Genomic DNA, 17736 nt, shown 5'->3' on the forward strand with positions numbered 1-17736 from the left:
TTTACACATATTCTAGGTGATTCTGACGCATGCTCCAATGTGAGCACCACCATGTAGAGCAATGGTTCTCAACCAGGGCTGAGTTTGCTCCTCAAGGGCATGTGGCAATGTCCGGAGATATTTTTGGTTGTCAACAACTAGGGCAGAGGACCTACTGGGCATCTAGAAGCCAGAGATGTTGCTGAACATCCTATGATGCACAGGAAAGACCTCCCTAACAAACAATTACCCAGTCCAAAATGTCAATCATGTCAACGTTGAGAAACCCTGCTGAAAGGAAAGAACCTTCAAACAGCAGCCTTGAGTCTTAATTATGGCTTCCTATAAATTTTCGTTTATTTTGGTTTTGGTGTGATATGCCCTATGAATGATTTTATTTTCATTTTAAGCCCTACTCAACTTGTTTTTGGTTTCTACTAGTGTCATCTTTAGAAAGTCTTCTGGTTAAAGTCATAATTGTTTACCTATATGTTATAACTTCCTGTTTTACATTTTAATTATTTAATCCATTTGGAATGAATTTTGATAAAAGTTGTGAAGTAATGATTTGACAGTTCCTTTTTTTGTATAAATCCCCTCATATCTAGGGTGTACAGTCACTTCTATTTCTTAACCAAACCATGACTGATAAGAGGATGTGCTTCATCAAAACAAAGGAATTAGCTAAGCACAAGGAAGGTTCAGTTTGAATCAGCTTCAACTTCATGTGACCAGAAATTCAAAACCAGATTAAATGACATTTAAGTTTATTTTTCACATTAAAAAAAAAAAGTGTGATGATAGGCAGCCCAGGGCTTGTTTGGAGTTTCCACAATTATCAGGGAACTGGACTCCTTTAGGATATCCTATCATTATGGTCCAAAATGACAGCCAGAGCTCCAGCCATCACATTCTATTCCATGCAGCTTGAAGAAGGAAAGAGAAAGATAAGGCTCTTCTCTTTAAGGACACTTTCCAAAGGTCACACACAGCATTGCTGCTTACATCTCATGGGCCAAAAATAAGTTACTGGGGGATTTTTGCTCCACAGTAGAGAGGAGAAGAGAATCTCCAGGAAGACAATTGTGCAGGAGGCTAGAAGGCAACCCTTGAGTAGATAAAGGATAATATTAATAGAGTCTCTGATAAAGAAGAGATTCAGACCCTTCGTGTAGACTTCAGAGTTGCATTTCTGATTGGTACAGAGAAAATTAAGCAAACCTTTTTAAATGACGCATTGCTATTTCCAGGAAAAATAAACATTTGCTCAGGAAGGAATTCAGTTAGGAAAACTTTGGTTACAGTGGAGTAACCAACATCATCCCCCAAACCACAGTAGCTTAAAACAATCAAATCTTATCTTTTGCTCGCTGCCAGTTGAAAAAAAGGACTCTCTTGATCAAAGTCACAAAAGGACCCAGACCGATAGAGCAATCATCTTCTGGAACGTGGCCAGATGCGAAGAGAGCCCTGGAGAATTTCACATCAACAATTAAATGGTCTGGAGTTTGTTGCCAGATCAGTCACATGACCGCACCTCAATTCAGAAGTCCACCCTGAAGGTAGACTCCCAAATATTTGACACAGAGCAACAGTGGCAATGACAAAAGGACATGCCGCATTGCTGTGAAAAATACAGATACAGCCATGATCACATGAGCACGGAGCAGTGATGGTTGGGAGGAAGGCAGCAGCTTGGGAAGTGTTCATTGCATGGAGGTGGGGGTGGGGATGGGGCATTACAAAAAGTAGGAAGTCACAGGAATCAAAAATCAACAAAGAGCAGTATAAGCCTATTATTTAGAAATAAGAATGTAAAGAAGCAGAACAAACAGACAAAAGACTTTTAAGGGTTTGTCTCCGTTCTTCGTTAGGCACAGATTGTTATTTTTCATTATAAGCCTCGCAGCGCTTTTTGGCTTTTTTAAAATATGTCAAATGTTATTTTGGAAGGGAAAGAAATTAAATTTCAAATTTCAAGAGTGGGAGGAAATGCCTCAAATATTTGATAGCAATCATCTCTTTATCTGTTGAATACACAACACCACATGTCATTCTCTCGTGAAAAAAAGCAGGGAGCACAATGAGATGCCTTATTGGTGTCTTTGCCCCTCGACTCTGACTCCGAGTGCTCATATCTGGAACAAATCCTGTGTCTGTTTCCATTTCCACAAGCAGCAAATAAGCACCATTTAAGAGCAAAGCAAACTACAGAACTCAATAACCCCCAAAGGAAGGATAATTTGCAGCCTTTTATACTTCCAGTCACCATGTCTAATCCTGTGCTAACTCCTTGGAAGCACAATAGCGTTTCTAAGAGACAGGAATCCAGAGAATTCTAAAACAACACTCTTTCCTTTTAAAAATGTAAATCAGTGGACATGTTTGCGGGCTCCTGCACTGAATGCACCCCGAGGATTTATCAAAAAGCTTCCTTGATGCTTCCAAATTCTTGGGATTGCTTTGTGCCTTTCTGCAATTAATAAGAGATAGAGAATATTTTTTCCTACCTGGTAAGATATGGCTATTTTCAGACCAGTCGTTTTTCCAAGCATATGCTTGTTTGAAGAACATGGGGAGTGGGAGCTATTTAGGGGCCAGCAGGGCTCTGTCCTCCTGCAGGCTTCTGGAAGGGCAGCCAGCCCCTGGGGACTGAGGCTGCTCAGCTCTTTTCATTGACTCACATAGTTGTAGACGTAAATAATGATGAGGGTCTGGCATCTTCCCGCCAGATGCCCTGCACTGCCCTGTCTTCCTTCAGACAACTGTGATGAAGGTGATGGGGGAGAAGATGCAAAGTAAGGGAATAAAGAATCTGTAAAGTCACCTCAAGACAGTATCCTGCCTCTCAAGCCTAACCTCTTGTTGCCTAATCCTATCATGCCCGTTGGAAAATGAGAATTACCTCTAGTTCCCTGCAGGATTCTCATCGCTGCTCCTTCCTCTCAGCCCAGGCAGATGGAGATCCTGGGCCAACTAGGGAGAAGGTCATGTTCTCAAAGAGGCAAAAACAAAGTCATGAATAATTTCCAAAGCGTTCCCCTAGTTTTGATGCAGTTGCTTGGATGTTTGCCATGTGCCAGGGCCCTGCCGAGCACTCACATCCCACAACCACCCCCTGAGGGATACTGATGCCATCCCCTTTGGGCAGACAAGAGGGCAGGGCCCAGATTATAGGGCTAATGGTAGAGTTCAGTGTGTTGTCCTGCTGCCTTCTGCCAGGTGCACTTTTCATGGCCCTAGGGGTGACACTGTTGGAGGCTTGGGGCCATCTCTTGGTACAGGCACAGCCTGGTAAATAAAGGCTCAACAGGAATTGTTGGGGCTTTCTCCTTCCTTTGACCAAAACCTGCTTCCTGACCTTCTTTCTGGCCAAGCACTTGTCCTACCAGACTCGGCTCAGACCCCAGCTGCCTGCATGGTTCACTGTGAATCTCTCTTGCTGCTCTGCCCACCCACATGGGCCCTGCAGTAGGTCCCCGGGACTTCCTCTGTTATCATGCCTTTCACATCCCGTTAGGATCTTGAATTCTCTCATGTCTCATTAGCGTGTGAGTCCTTTGAAGGAAGCAATGGCGTCATTTATTTCAAATAATTTAAGAAGCAATTGTTCAATGAATGAGTGCACGAATGAATGAATGCACACATGAATGAATGAATGCACACATGAATGAATGAATGCAGACATGAGTTTAGATGAGGAAGCCAGCGTTTCGTGACCTGCCCCATCTCGCGTAACTAGTTATGCCGGAACAGATCTAAAAGTTATGTCTCCTAACTTCTGAGCCAACGCTTTGCCCACCATCCTTTTCCAAACCTGGAATGTGTTTCCCCTCCTTAGGAGTCCCCACTACGATTCAGCACAGTAACACTGTGCGAGAAACTAGTTTAACCACTAGAGCAGAGATTAAAGAACTCGGAGGGGGGAGAAAACCACACATCAGAGAAAGAAAAAAAGAGAACATACAAAAACGTGAGACAAGAAGAGAGATGATCACCAAAGCCACCGCCCCCGTCAGCATCACACAGCAGTGACCCCGGGATGCCATTTGTCCCATGGAAACACGAACAGGACCTAGGACTCACAAAGTTCTCGTGTTTTGTTTCTCCACATCTTGACACCAAAGTCCAAGAAACATGCAGAATGAATAAAATAGAATTAGTGTGATCAATGTTAATACTTTCGAAAGGTCTGCGATTTCACCCAGCTGGGGATGGGCACGGAAGGTGGGAGAAGACCCACCATTCCCGGGTCAGAGATGAAGGGCAGCTTGTCAGTGAGGGCAGCAGTCAGGGGACCCGTGTGGTTTGTGTTGGTGACCTGAGCCCCGGGTCCGCCTGGGCGACAGGAGAAGAGCCAGATTCTACCCACACAGTCAACTGGGCTGCAGTTGATCCCTGGTCCCTGCTCCTAGAGAACCCAGATCTTTCCTAGCGAGCAGTAGGGTGCCGACCCTTTCCTCCAGAGGAAAACGTTACCTTCCCCTCCGAAAGTTAGCCACCTGTCCTTGGTTTTGGAGAGAGACCTTGTCTCCATCTTCCAAGGCTGTTCAACATATGAAAACCCTTGAATAAATAGTCAGCAACAAAGGCAGATGTGCAGAAACATGGGAAACCAACCATGATCGCCTCCCAGCAAGCACCTGACCTAGACATTTGCTCACCTACTGAACACTGGCCAACACTCATACGCCAGGCACCGCGCTGCTCGCCGATATACATCGGGAAGCAAACCTGACATGGTTCCTGACTTCAGGGAGCTTACACTGTGCAGGGGGAGATAAGTATTCATCCAAGATGCCATGACTACCTGCAAAATGACAATAGTGACAAGGAAAGTCAGAGAAGTCTCGGGGGCACCACAGAGGCATTCCATGGGGTGCTATGAAAGGGGGTCACCCGACAGTCTGAGCTTGGGATGAGGGCTGAAGGCTGAGCTAGCACTGATGGGGTAAGGAAGAGAGAGTCCCAGGCAGAAGGGGTAGAACACACACACATCCGGGCATCGGGGAGCGGGTCACCTCTGAGCAGGGGAATCACACAGCTTCCCCACCAGAGTCCTGTTGTCCCAGACTCACTATTCGCAGCATTGCTGCCCCTCTCCGGGGTGCCCTGTGAGGAACCGAGGGGGCAGAGCTCGGGAGGGAGAGCGGGTGTCAGACGAGGCTAGAAAGGCAAAGAGGGCCGGAGCCTTGCGGTCTCTGTTAATAACCAAGCTCATTATCCCCAGAGCATCAAGAAGCTGTTTAAGGGTTTTAAACAAGAGTGTCAGATGGCCAGGTTTTCACATTGAAGAGGGCACTTTGGCCCAGGTGTGGAGTCTAGAGGAAGTGACTAGTGAACAGGGAGGGTCAGAGTTGATTGCTGTGGCTGGGACAATGGTCGTAGCAGTGGAGAAGGGGAGAGTGGCTAGATATCAGGGACATTTAGGGGCACAACTGCCAGGGTACGAAGTGAGAGGAGACAGGGCACCAAGGAGGACCCCAGGATTTCCATCTGCTCGGCTGGTGGAAACACTGGACAGAGAGGCAGCGATAAGCAGGCATGGAGCCCAGGTGGGAGACACGGGCTGGAAGTTCTAGATCCGGGAGTCAACCCCATGTCGACAATAACAGAGGTCGTGACCGTGAACAAGACGCCCCAGAGTGGCATGAGGAGAGCGCCCAGGACGGAGCCCTAAGAAAACCCTCGCTAATAGACAAGTAGCATAGAAGGGGTTCCAAAAGCAACAGGGAAGGTGCCATCAGAGGTATGAAGAAAACCCACAGACTGTGGTTGTCAGAGGAGAAGAAGGAAGATGAAAGCCATCACCAGTGTCGAATCTGCTGAGAATCGAGCTAAGAGGACTGAGAAACGCCTGTGGGTGTGAAGGCACTGGACTCGCTGGTTCTGTATGGCGTTCTGTATGGAAGGAGGGCTGAGGCCATGAATGCAAGGACATCTGTGATAACCCAGACTGCGAAAGAGAGGGACAGAAAGGCCACTGGAAGGCTGGGGAGTAGAGGCTTGGCATTTTGAGGATAAGGAAGTTTTGAGCAGATGGAAATACTTCCAATGGAAGAGAGTCACTTGAGAAGAGGTAAAAATAAAAGTGGGGGGCTGTGGTCCACCCTTGGTTCCTGAGATGCATGGAAGGGAGTGGGTGGCATCTGACACGCAGGAGGAAGGACTGACTTGGAGAAGACGAAGGACAGGGCCTGGGCGGCAGTGGGGAGGAGGAGGAAACCCTGGGTCTGGGTGGAAGGAGGTCTCTAAATCTGGGTGAGCACCCATGGGAATGGGGGAGTAGGGTGCAAGGCTGTTTGCCAAGAAAGAGATGGGGGAGGGGAGCCAGAGTTTGAGACGATGCTGGAGGTCTGGCGTGGCCCCTGCAGAGAGAGGGGGGTAAGGGAAACAAGGAGGTTCAGACAGAGTGTGTGTGTGTGTGTGTATGCATGCACACACGCACACGCATGCGCACACCTGCAGGACATGACCCAGTCTCCACTGGATCTCAAATCCAGCCAACTAGGCCTCCTTCCTCCTGTCCACTTGCCAGCCTGGTGTCTGTTCCCAAACTATCCCTCACCAGATCATCCCCACAACATGGGGTGGCCTGATGAACCGAGCAAGCATGTCTGCTCCTCAGACGGCTGGGGGATCCGGCCAGGGGAAGGGGAACTGCTAACACTCATCACTTCACATCTGTCCTTCATCCCCACCACATCTACAGAAATGAATTCAAAGCAACGCAAACGACCAAGAAGACAAGGCCCGTCAGTGTTCTGACCAAAGCAGTTTCTACTATCGATTATCCGGGGAGTGGCAGATCTCCAGCATTTCAGAGAACGGGGAGCCCAGGTCATGTATGGTTCAGCTCAGCCGCTCCTTTTCCCACCCTCTCAGCCATGGGCTGTCCATAGTCTACGAGAAAGTGAAATACGGGAGAATTAACCCAGGCACATTGGATCCAGAGGCAGTTGGTACGTGCTCCATGCGAGTGAATTTATCTTCCCTTCTTCAAGCGTAAAAAAATGCTCCATCCAAGTCAGATGCATTTTGAGTCTGAAAATGAAAGCCTCCTCTTTTTTTAATAGGGGCAGAAATGGTGTCTCTTACTTACAGAAGGATCTGAAGAGGAAAGCTGGCAAAGAGGGGGCTTAAATCCAGAATTCTGGAGCTGGACCGCAGAGGGCTGTCAGGAGCAGGAGGAAATTGTTCTCCTGACCTGGAAACAACCCTCACTTGGAATGAGTTTCCTGCTTCCTGACACTCCAAGGACAGCAGGGCTCAGAGCCTGAGGCTTCGAAGGGCTGGCAAGGCAGGTGGGTAGAGAAGTGGGCATTCTGCAGGGCGCAGAGGATGCTGATGGTGTCAGCCCTGGGCTTTCCATGGGGAGGGGGCGGGCAGAGAAATCTGCAGGGAAGGGGCGGCGGGGGGGGGGGGGAAAGGGGGGGTGGTTAGTGCTGAACCTGCCCGGGGTGTCTTCAGTTCTGGGTCACTGAAGGCACCCGGCTCAGAGTAAAGCATCCATAAACCACCTAATCAGCCTAAAGAAAACTGACAGCAGGGCTTGAAAGGAAACCATTTCCGGGATGATCTGAGAGTGTTGCAGCTTCTGCTGAGCAGATTCAAGAAAAAGCAGAGAGCCCGGAGGGCCGGGTAGGGGGAGGGCTTCATTTTGCAGTGGGAGCTTTATCCAGAAGCCCTCTCCATCAACTGGGAGAGCGGTTTCTCTTTTGTCTGTCACGCATCTCAGAAAAAATTTACTAGACCTCAGAGCCATTTGCCAGTGCTGAAATGAAAGAGGGGAGAGGAAGCTTGGAGGGACAGTGAGAGGTGGCAGGAAACCAGGACAGTGCACATCTCCCTTAACCGTGCATCAAGCCAGAGCTCTGGACTCCTGGAGGGTCAGGGCTCGGACCACTGCTCATTCTCCTGGACTTAGTTAAGGCGGGATGAGCACGTGCAATTTCACTTCTGTCCATGCGCAGTTATTGCAAAACACTCTTCCCCCACCTCATAACTCAGAAAAACAAAAGGCTACTCAAGCTCTTAATTTGGGAGCTATGTCCTTTTTTGCTTATTTAAAAAAAAACCCGAAGCCTTCTGCTACGTGAAGAATGCACTTTGGGGTCGAGGTGAGAAAGAGCGGTTGCGGATGTGCCTCAATGCCACCGTCCGCGCAGGTCCCCTGAGACCCTGCAGGGAGGCCCCGTCCTCTTTATTTATACAGGTACGGGCCCCTGGAGCCGTTTGGTTTGTTTTCATTTTCCCTGGCAAAATCTTTCCTGAGGGAGAATGTCACGGGGTAACCAAATGGTCAAACATTTGCCCAGAACACAGAAGTTAAGCCGAGTTAATAAATGACAGACGGATACAATAGCTAACATTATGTGGGTGTGGACTGTTTGCCAGGCGCTGGGCTCAGCAAATTTCAGAGTCAGGATTTGAACCCAGGCAAGCTGGTTCAAGTCTGTGCTCTTAACCACTCGCCCGCATGTATTCCCTCCACCTCAAACACTCCTCCCTGGATTAATCCTCTTTGGCCGTTAGCGGGTTCCAGGGGATGCCTTCCTGCTCCCCAGAGCTCGGTTGGAAGCCCTTTCTACCTGCTCCCGGGGAGCCCTGTTCTGAAGTCTCCGTCATAGTGCAAGACTCAGGACTGAAATGCCATTGAACTTGCCTCTTCCTACAGATGGTAAGGTCTCTGAGGACAGGGTTGGGATTATAACCAGTGCTGCAAGGCACACGATGTGTGTGTCTGAATGCATGGGTTAATGAAATGATGAAAAAGACCAGGTCTTTGTCCTAAGAGAGCTGCTAATCTAGTGGGGGGACAGATCGATGTACCATGACCATGAATGACACCCCAAAGACAGGTTGCAGTCAAGTCAGGTTCCAAACCCACATGGGGAAGGACCGGTGACCTCTGCCCAGGGAAACCAGGAAAGAACTGGATGGTGTTTAATTAGGGATGAGTAATATTTTAACCAGCCAAGAATGGAGAAGAGACAACACGAATGAAGAAACCTCAGGGCAGGTTGGAGACCGGTGGAGAATAGCCCAATTCAATCACACACATACCTAACGGGGCTCCTGCAATAGACCAGCATTGTCTAGGTATAGTGACTAAAACAAACGAGTAGGGCAAAGCCTCTTTACTCCAGAACTTCACAGAGAGGGAGGAAGAAGACACATAAACAGATCATGATAAGAACTGATAACCACAACTTCCCAATCAGGATTCCGGACCAGAAATGGGGTACAAGTGTGCCGACTGCTGATCTTCCAGGCTGGGTGGCTAGGTGGGGGCCTGGCCAGAGCCTGTGGCCTCTAGAAGTCCTCATCGAGCACCCTGGAGCTTCTCTTCTCCACCCGCGCCATGAGGTTGAAGGGTCAGGAAGCTCTGGGAGTGGAAGATCAAGGCAGGCTTTCTGGAGGAGGTGATTCCCGAGTTGGGCACTAGCAGTAGAGTAAGAGCTCACCGAGAGATGGGTGGAAGAGACTTTAGACAAAGGAACAGCGGAGAGCGGTGAGCATAGAGATGCTAAATTCACTGAGCAGTTACCAAGGGCCAGCCAGACCTGAGACCCTCCCAAGCTATCTCGTTTAATCCTCTCAACCCTCTGAGGCGAGGGGTGAGGGGTGGTTTGAGGTCATTTTACAGATGAGCACACCAAGGCACAGAGAGTTTGTGTTAACCTTTGAAAGCCACACAGCAGCCAGCCAGCAGTGACGTTGGGATTCCCAGCCAGCACACCTGTTCTGAGCTATGGCACCACACCGTCGTCTATTCAAGAATCTGCTGGGGCATGAAACCAAAGCGGTGGCGGGGGCGGGGGGGGGCGGTGAAGGGCGGGGAGAGCCACGAGGAAGGGCAGGCCGCACAAGCTGCATGGTTTTCCCAGGCCGTGGAGTGCTGGGCAGTCAGAAGTGGGAATCGGGCTGGGAGGAAGACACAGCATTCATCCCAGGCCAGGAAGGCAGTGGCCTGGGATCTGTGCGAGACAGCTAGTCCTGGAGCTTGGGGACTAGGCAGGGAGGTCAGAACAAGCGCCTGTGGAGGTGGGTAAGGGCCAGGCTGCTGAGGTCACAAGCTCCATTTCAGGGAGCTGAGCTGGACTTAACAGGGAGCCATGGAAGACTCATGAGCAGGGGGCTGACACCCTGCATTGTGATGTCAGGAAGACAGCTCTCAAGCAGCATCCAAGAGTCAAGAGGAGAGCTAAGACTTTGGTGGAAACAGGCATCGGAAGGATATTGCTTTAATCTGCGGTGGCGTGAGGCCACAGGGGCTCACGTGGCCCGCGGTCTAGATTATGTGTGATCGGCTGCCATGATCGCTTCGTGGTTTGTATATTCTTTTCCTGAAGATTTGCACTGTGGCAGGGAGGGGGTCCCAAACACTGTACCTTAACACACCCCTGCTAACCTGCCCTTTGTCTTGTGTGCCCTTTGTGGTGGGTCCTCCTCAATTTCCCCCGGCAACTTCATATGCCTCGCTCCTGTCTGTGCACAGCAGTTAGTGACCATCTTTAGCCACTTGGGCTTCACTGTCTACCCCAAGGAGCTTCTCCTGTGTTTGTGCACAACGCGGGCAGGAGTGATCTCCATGAGAAGAACTTGGGGGAAGCCAATTTCCTCCATCGAGTGCACAAGCAGGTGCTTCTTGAAGCCTTCACACGAGCCTTCCTTAGTCTTCCTCCCACTGCCCTTGCACCTGTCCCTGCACTTGGCATACTGCCTCGTGGTGTTACTTCTGTTTCTTAAATCAATCCCCTCTCCTCTGGGAGATGGTAAGACAGTGGGGGGCAGGGGCCTCCAAATGCTTCCATTTATTCTGTACCATTCTTATTACCCAGGACGTGCTCACAGTGGACGGTTAATGACAGCACATTATACATAGAAGGGGATGAGGGAGACCTCTCCTTGTCAAACAAGACCTCTGTAGGGGGAAGAAACTGATTTTTAAAAAACCGATGCCGTAAATGTGTCGATCAGAGCAGAAGGTACATTTCTGAACCACAGATGTTTAGGATCAAGCTGGGGCTTTGGGGCTAGCTCTGGTCTGATCAACGAATGGGGCAGGCCACCAAAGGTTGCTTTTCCTCTAAAGATTTCCATCTTCAGGGGAATAAAGGCCCAGGGTGGGAGTAGTGGGTGGGGAGGCCGGGGGGGATATTCATCACTGATACCAGCCCCAGCTTGTCTGAGGGCCCGACTTCTGAGCCTTTTGTTTTTGAGACAGAGGCTGTCTCCATGGCGACCAGCAGCTCAGTCCCCACTAGACCCAGAAGAATCTGAGACGGGTAGGGGGACACACACTCCCTCAATTCTCCCTGGAACAAATGTGGGGGCCTTAGAGCAAGAAGACCCTGCCTTCAGCACGGAAACCATGCTCCAGGTGGGGCCTGAGGCTCCATGATCACAAGTGGGGTTGTGGACAATAGACATCCACATTGGCCCCAAGACAGATCCTAAGACCCTCTTGTGAGCTCACAGGGGACTCTCTAACCTCAGAAATAGCTAGGCATGTCTGAGGGGTGGGGACCTATGGGGGACTTCTGTTTAGAGAAGCCGGCTCATGTAACCCTGGGAACGAAATTCCTATAGAAACGAATCTGACTAAACTAAGGAATTTGAAGCCTTCTCCAAAGGAACTGATCCTTGTCCAGGCCTCCGGAATGGCCGAAGATCCAGCAATCATCAAGCCACCCAAGATGGACATGCCAGTGATAGAAGGGAAGAAACCACCGCCCCAGACCCATAATCTCAAAGCCCGTGACTTGAATGTGCTCACACCCACTGGCTTCCAGAGCTCTTTGTATCCCAGGGACTCTGGATGGAGGGTATCTTGGGCCCAACTCCCCCTTTACCTTGGTTCTGACATAGAAAGTGTGGTTGCTTGGTTTTTTTAGACCTCTTAAACCAAGGCTAGAGCTGGAGACCTAACTGGTTTTGGAGAGACGTTAGTGCAAAGCTTGTCCTTGTATGGAAGAAGCCACTTTGTGCTGGTTCATTGACGGTGAAACTAAGGAATCCCAGCCGCGAAGTAGGGGGGCCTCATCACCCATTTCCATATTATTTATCACAGACAAGAACTTTGCCCGTTGCTTACTAGGTCACTAATGTTTGTGTTGTTCCAGAACTAGGGCTTGGTTTCCTGACCACTATCAATGGGAGCGTGGAGAAATCATGGAATAGAGGGAATCACGGGCTAGTTTAGACTCTGACCCGGTTAACGGTGCTCTTCCATGCACTCCAGCCTTGCCAGCTGGGGGACCTGACATCTGTTTGAGACCCGGGTACAACTCACAGCCAGACTGGGCAGGGACCCCTCTTCCTGTGCTGAAACCAGAGGGTCCTCCCGCTTTGATAGCCCTGACAGATCACTTCTTCTTGCAGCCACTTCTTACCAGAGCACCTCTTTGGCCAGTGCTGTCGGAGGGATGCATCGCTTCTATGTGTCACGGAACAGACACTGGTCTTGCATATCCTTTTTTGCACTTTTCAAGTGAGATCAATCTGACTCCAGTTTGGTTGAAAATTTCCTAAGGGAGGAAATTCAGTCTACTGTTTTGGTATAGATACATGGATGGTAAACATTTTTAAAGTAAAGAAAGTAAATAAATCTTCTTTTTAAAGTAAAGAAGGTGGTAGCCTACATGTAAAGTGTAGTCTTGAGTTTCCTGTGAAACTAGTGTCACCCTATTTTGATTTTCTTGTTCAGGCCAGGCATAAAGCTTTTTTTTTTTCTGGGAGGTGGAAGAATTTTAAATTTTCTAGATGAAATCATTAAAAAAGGCCCCAGAAAGAGCCACATATTTTTTTTAAAGATTTTATTTATTTATTTATTTATTTATTTATTTATTTATTTACGAGAGAGTGAGTGAGAGAGAGAGAGAGCACGAGCTGGGGGAGGGGGCAGAGGGAGAAGCAGACCCCCCGATGAGCAGGGAGTCCGATGCAGGACTCGATCCCAGGACCCTGAGATCATGACCTGAGCCGAAGGCAGACACTCAACCTACTGAGCCACCCAGGCGCCCCAAAGAGCCACATATTTTTATAAATATATAACTTACTGAAGAAAAGAACTAGGGAAGCCACATTTTTATTTCCCCTCTCACCATGTACATGCTTGGTCATTGTCTTAAACACCGTCTCAAAATTCCCGTTTTGTTTGTGTGTTTTGGATAGTATCATGTCTACATAAGAAACTGAACTGATCTTTCCATAGAGAGGTCCTGGCATCTAAAATGATCAGGATAATTAATTTATTTGTGTCTTCTGTTATGCCTGTATCTCTCATTTGTGTTGACAATAAAAATCCTTACTGCTTTCTCAAAAAAAAAAAAAAAAGAGAGAAGAGAAGAAAAGGAATTTTGTTTTATTTCCACTGTCAATAAAATGACGCAACAACACCGGACAGTTCTTCCTTGTCATTTAATTCACTAACACACTCATTTACACCAAGGTGCAGGATTACCCGCAGTGGTGCACAGGACACAGTGAACACCACACACGAAGGCATGGCAGCTTTGGTTAGAGGTATGATCCACACCTGTGCTATTTCTGTGAGCTACACTTAAAATAATGACTTTGCATGTGCAAAAATCGCATGGCATAGCCATGTAAAAACGTCTACCAGACAAGCTGAGTTGAAAACACTTAGCTTTCTTGAAAACACTTTCTTCTCTAGGACCAGTGAACTCTGAGTATGGTCCAGGCTCTCTGTCATTAGCATCAACAGGAGAACTTCTTGTGCTACTGATACTAAGGTGCATGTAGGCCTCTTTCTTACACTAACAAAAACACAGGTAGCGGAAATAGAAGTACATGGACAAACGCACTGAAGGGAATCAGTCAACAGTTATGCTAAATTTTGTCTCAGGAGAGGTTTTCAGTTTGATTGACTGATTTTATTCAAATTCACTACTGGAATGAGGGTAAGAGGTTGAGACTGCTGTTTCTCCCTGGACAAATTTACATACACACTGCCACACACCTTCTTTTTCCCAGGCAGTACGGACATGACCTAAGACTCTTCTTGGTGGCTTCAGAAAAGGCACATATTCTAGTTGAAACAAAAGTAACATTCTCCCATGAACAGAGAAGTTTTGAAAATTCCACTGATTGGCAATTTCTGTCGTACAAATTTTATTCCATCTACCTTTAGCATCTGAAACCATGAGCTTCAACCCTATTCAAGAGGATTCCCCTTTAAGCCATTAATAAGGTTTAAGTAAAAACAAAATTCATTCCCATGTATTCATTCCCTGCCAACATCATGAATATTGTGAGTAGTCATTTTAACTAAAGCCCAGACAAAATGATAAGACACTTTTTTTTGGTCCGTGCTTTTGTAGTTTTTTTAACGAGATGATCTTTTAATAGCTTCCTTCCAAGATTTCCTTCTTCAGCCACTGAGTTTATAGTCTATTCAAAGCTGGAAAGACTAATTATGGACACTTAAAGTGCCTTATGTTCTTCTAGCATATCTTTTGGGCAAAGCTACCACCACTTCCAGAGAAAGCTGAGACTAGAAGTGTTCAGCAAGATTATCTCCCCAATTCTACACCAATACCTTCACCATTTGCAATATTTAACTAAGTGTGTTTATTTCTGCTAAACTGAGGATTAAATATAATACCTTATGTTAAGAGTTCTAATTTCACATATCTCATATCTTAGGCTAAAGTTAATAATTCCTCGTAGCTATACATTTATGAAAAAGCCTTATAAATGATTTGATAATCAATATGTACCCCCAGGAGTCTAGTTATGGGAAAATTTCCCAAATGCAGAAAAAGATTCATGCACCAAGACGCTCATCCCATCGACCAATTGGAAACAGCTTTCAATGACCAGCATTATGGAAATCACTGGAGGTTGAATCATTAATGTAATGCTTAAGAAGACCATGAATATAACGAAAACATCCTTGATAAAATACTAAGTGAAAAAGCTTATACAAAACTGTATGTGTGGTATGATGACATCATGTAAAATTTTATAAGAGAAATAAAATATGCATAGAAAGAAATAGATTTGGAAACACACCTTAAAATGTTAGCAGTGATTATCTTTAACCACTAGCGGGACTATTTATATTCCTTCTACTGTGCCATGTAGTCTGAATTTTCTATAATATCCATGGAATATTTTTATTGGGAAAAGAATGAATAAGAGAAGAAAGGAGCACCCACTGAAAACAAAATCAGGGGTGCCTCTCAAGGTCCCATTTTGGAGTGATTCTTCACATCTTTAAGAATGGAGAGCTCCTGGTGAAGTGTGAGAGGGTAGGATGGGGCTTTGTCACCTCCTTTGATAGATAAAAAGCATAATGAGAAGTAAGAATAGTCTTTCCTGAGAAAAGCAGGGCCTTCTTGCTCCACCACGTTTTAGAATCTACCCTGACTAGGGAGACTTTTAACAACATGCCAACTAATTAGTCACACACTCCTAAAAGGGAAGTAGCAGAGAAGTGATTAAGCTAAACATCAATGGTACGGGAGGGAAGGCATGACCCGGATCTTATTCCCAGGTGGGATGTAATATGCACGGGTCAGAAGTAGGAAAAGTGAAGGAAGAAGGGGAGTGCAGGAACACACTCTAAAATGATCCACAGCGAGTACGAGTGATCGAGACTCAGGAAGTAACAAGGAAGCTGTCCTTCACGTTCATCTTCTCGTGTGAAACTAATCACGTGTCTGTTCCTCAGGTCTGAGCACACTGGGGTGATGAAAGCCATCTGCTAGGCACACGCAGGGCCTGAACAGTTCTCACTGAGTAGTCAGTGACAAAACTGTTCTTCAGCCTTCCTTGACTTGTTCCCACCCAGATTTCGGATGTTACCTGTGAAACAGAAAGAACACTGTTTTAAGAATGGACTCCCCACTTCCGTGCTCAGGAGATGATTTGCTTCTAAATATACTGGTAATATATTGGTCATGAGTCCAAATACACTTCCAAAAAATGATTTTCTTTTGGTATTGAAGTGGCTAGGAGGCTGTTTTTTCTCTTAAAGATGTGAGTTCTGACCAATTTAACCATAAGAACACAATGACTACAGGTGAGGGACAGAGACTCGGCTCAGGCCAGGTGAAGACCTAGAAAGTTTCCGAGTGCTTGATTTGCTGAGTGGTTTCCCACTAATAAAAGGGTGAGTTGAAAATAAAGATAAGAACTGTAATGATTTATTGAAATGAAGTTTCATTATGACACCCAAAAGAATTTCAAATTCTTTCACTGAACTGGAGTTTCAGTGTAGCAAATGCAAGAATCAATGGATTATTGTGTAGGGATCAAGCCATTTCCAGTGACTGTCTTTCCCCCACGGCCCTCAGGTCCTTGAGTCCACTCTAAGTATAAAGCTATGAGAAAACCAATGGCTTTGTTCTGTCCTCAGTTCTTAATTCCTTTCAACCTTAATGTGGGAGAAAGGGAAATATATGCACAACTGTCTGTTTATTTTATCCCAAGTTATTGGACCAAAGGCTGATCTGGGGATGGAGAGCCCAGATTGGCAAATTAAAGAAGACTTGCCCCTATCAACACCAGTTCACTTCCACCTACAGTTGGCATTCTCCTTCCTTGCCCTTACCCCCAAAAAGATGACCTTCACCTCTCTAGAGACCGAAGCATCAGAATAATGTTTTAGCAGCATGTAGATGGTTGCCTATAAAATTACATTTTCCGTGAACTTCTAAAGGATATGCCAGACAGACAACATGAAGAAAAAGAAAAAGAAAAAGAAAATGGGTCTTATATTGAGAAGAAAAAAATACACCAAAAAACTGGGCATACCAAATTCATTGTTTCTAAGATATCCGTGGTTACGAATTTACGCGGTATCTCTTTTCTAATCCTCTTTCTTTCATGGGTGGCTTGCACAGAAATGGAGGAATGTCTTTCTCCCAATTCACTTTCATTTGCCAATTCATTAACTCTCCATATATTCATAAAAAATTAAGTTTTATCAAAAGATAATTAGTCGGTAAGAAGCCAGTGCATCTGCTCGTTTTACTCACAGTCAGCACATCTGAAGAGGAACAAGAGTTAAGGCCACTGAAGCTGTGAGAGTGAGAGGTGGGTGTGCATCTCATTTGGGATATTTTCTTACCTTTTCTATCTTTCATGGTTTTTTTTAAATCATGTTTAATTTTTTTATCTCTTCCTTTTTTTTAATGTATTTCAGCTCACAAATTAAACAAAATGACAAATGTTTCAAAACTCAAATTATAATTTATTTTTCACTAAAATACTATTGTTTTCATTATGAAAGAGTTGAAATACATTCCTCCTAAATATGGAAGGCTTGTTGTCTTGAGCACATTAGGAGTTCATGCCTGCCTTTCAGATTATACAAAACATGCATCAGTCTTGCTCTAACAAAGTCCCCCCATATGATCCATAATTGTCAGAACCCAAGGAAAAGTATGGAGTGACCAGACATATTCAAAGGAACCTCATGCAACACAATCCTCTCCATGACACAATCAATCTGTGAAGAGAAATTCTGCAGTGTAAGTGCTCAGTGCATAGCTCGGGATCGGTGTCTGAGCCTCAGCACAGGTCATGACACAGGACTTCTCTGAGAAGTTAGTGGGCATTCAATAAAGATTAAGGAAAGGGAGGGAAGAGGAAGGAGGAAGGAAGGCAGGAAGGAAGGCAGGAAGGAAGGAAGGCAGGAAGGAAGGCAGGAAGGCAGGAAGGAAGGAAGGAAGGAAGGAAGGAAGGAAAGCAGGAAGGAAGGAAGGCAGGAAGGAAAGCAGG

At 46.4% G+C, this 17736-nt stretch overlaps 1 protein-coding gene across 1 annotated transcript in view; it reads right to left on the reverse strand.

Moving 5' to 3' along the window:
• Window positions 1–15136: 15136 nt before the first annotated feature.
• TRPM8 (transient receptor potential cation channel subfamily M member 8) overlaps window positions 15137–17736 on the reverse strand; it is a 79598-nt gene continuing 76998 nt past the window's right edge. The window contains exon 25 of the mRNA XM_025886642.2: window positions 15137–15816. The gene's annotated coding sequence lies outside the window, so the exon portion shown is untranslated. The remainder of the gene's footprint in view (window positions 15817–17736) is intronic.

Source organism: Callorhinus ursinus, unplaced genomic scaffold (genome assembly GCF_003265705.2).
Source record: "Callorhinus ursinus isolate GAN/ISIS: 27379988/994484 unplaced genomic scaffold, GSC_fseal_2.0 scaffold2, whole genome shotgun sequence".
NCBI lineage: Eukaryota > Metazoa > Chordata > Mammalia > Carnivora > Otariidae > Callorhinus > Callorhinus ursinus.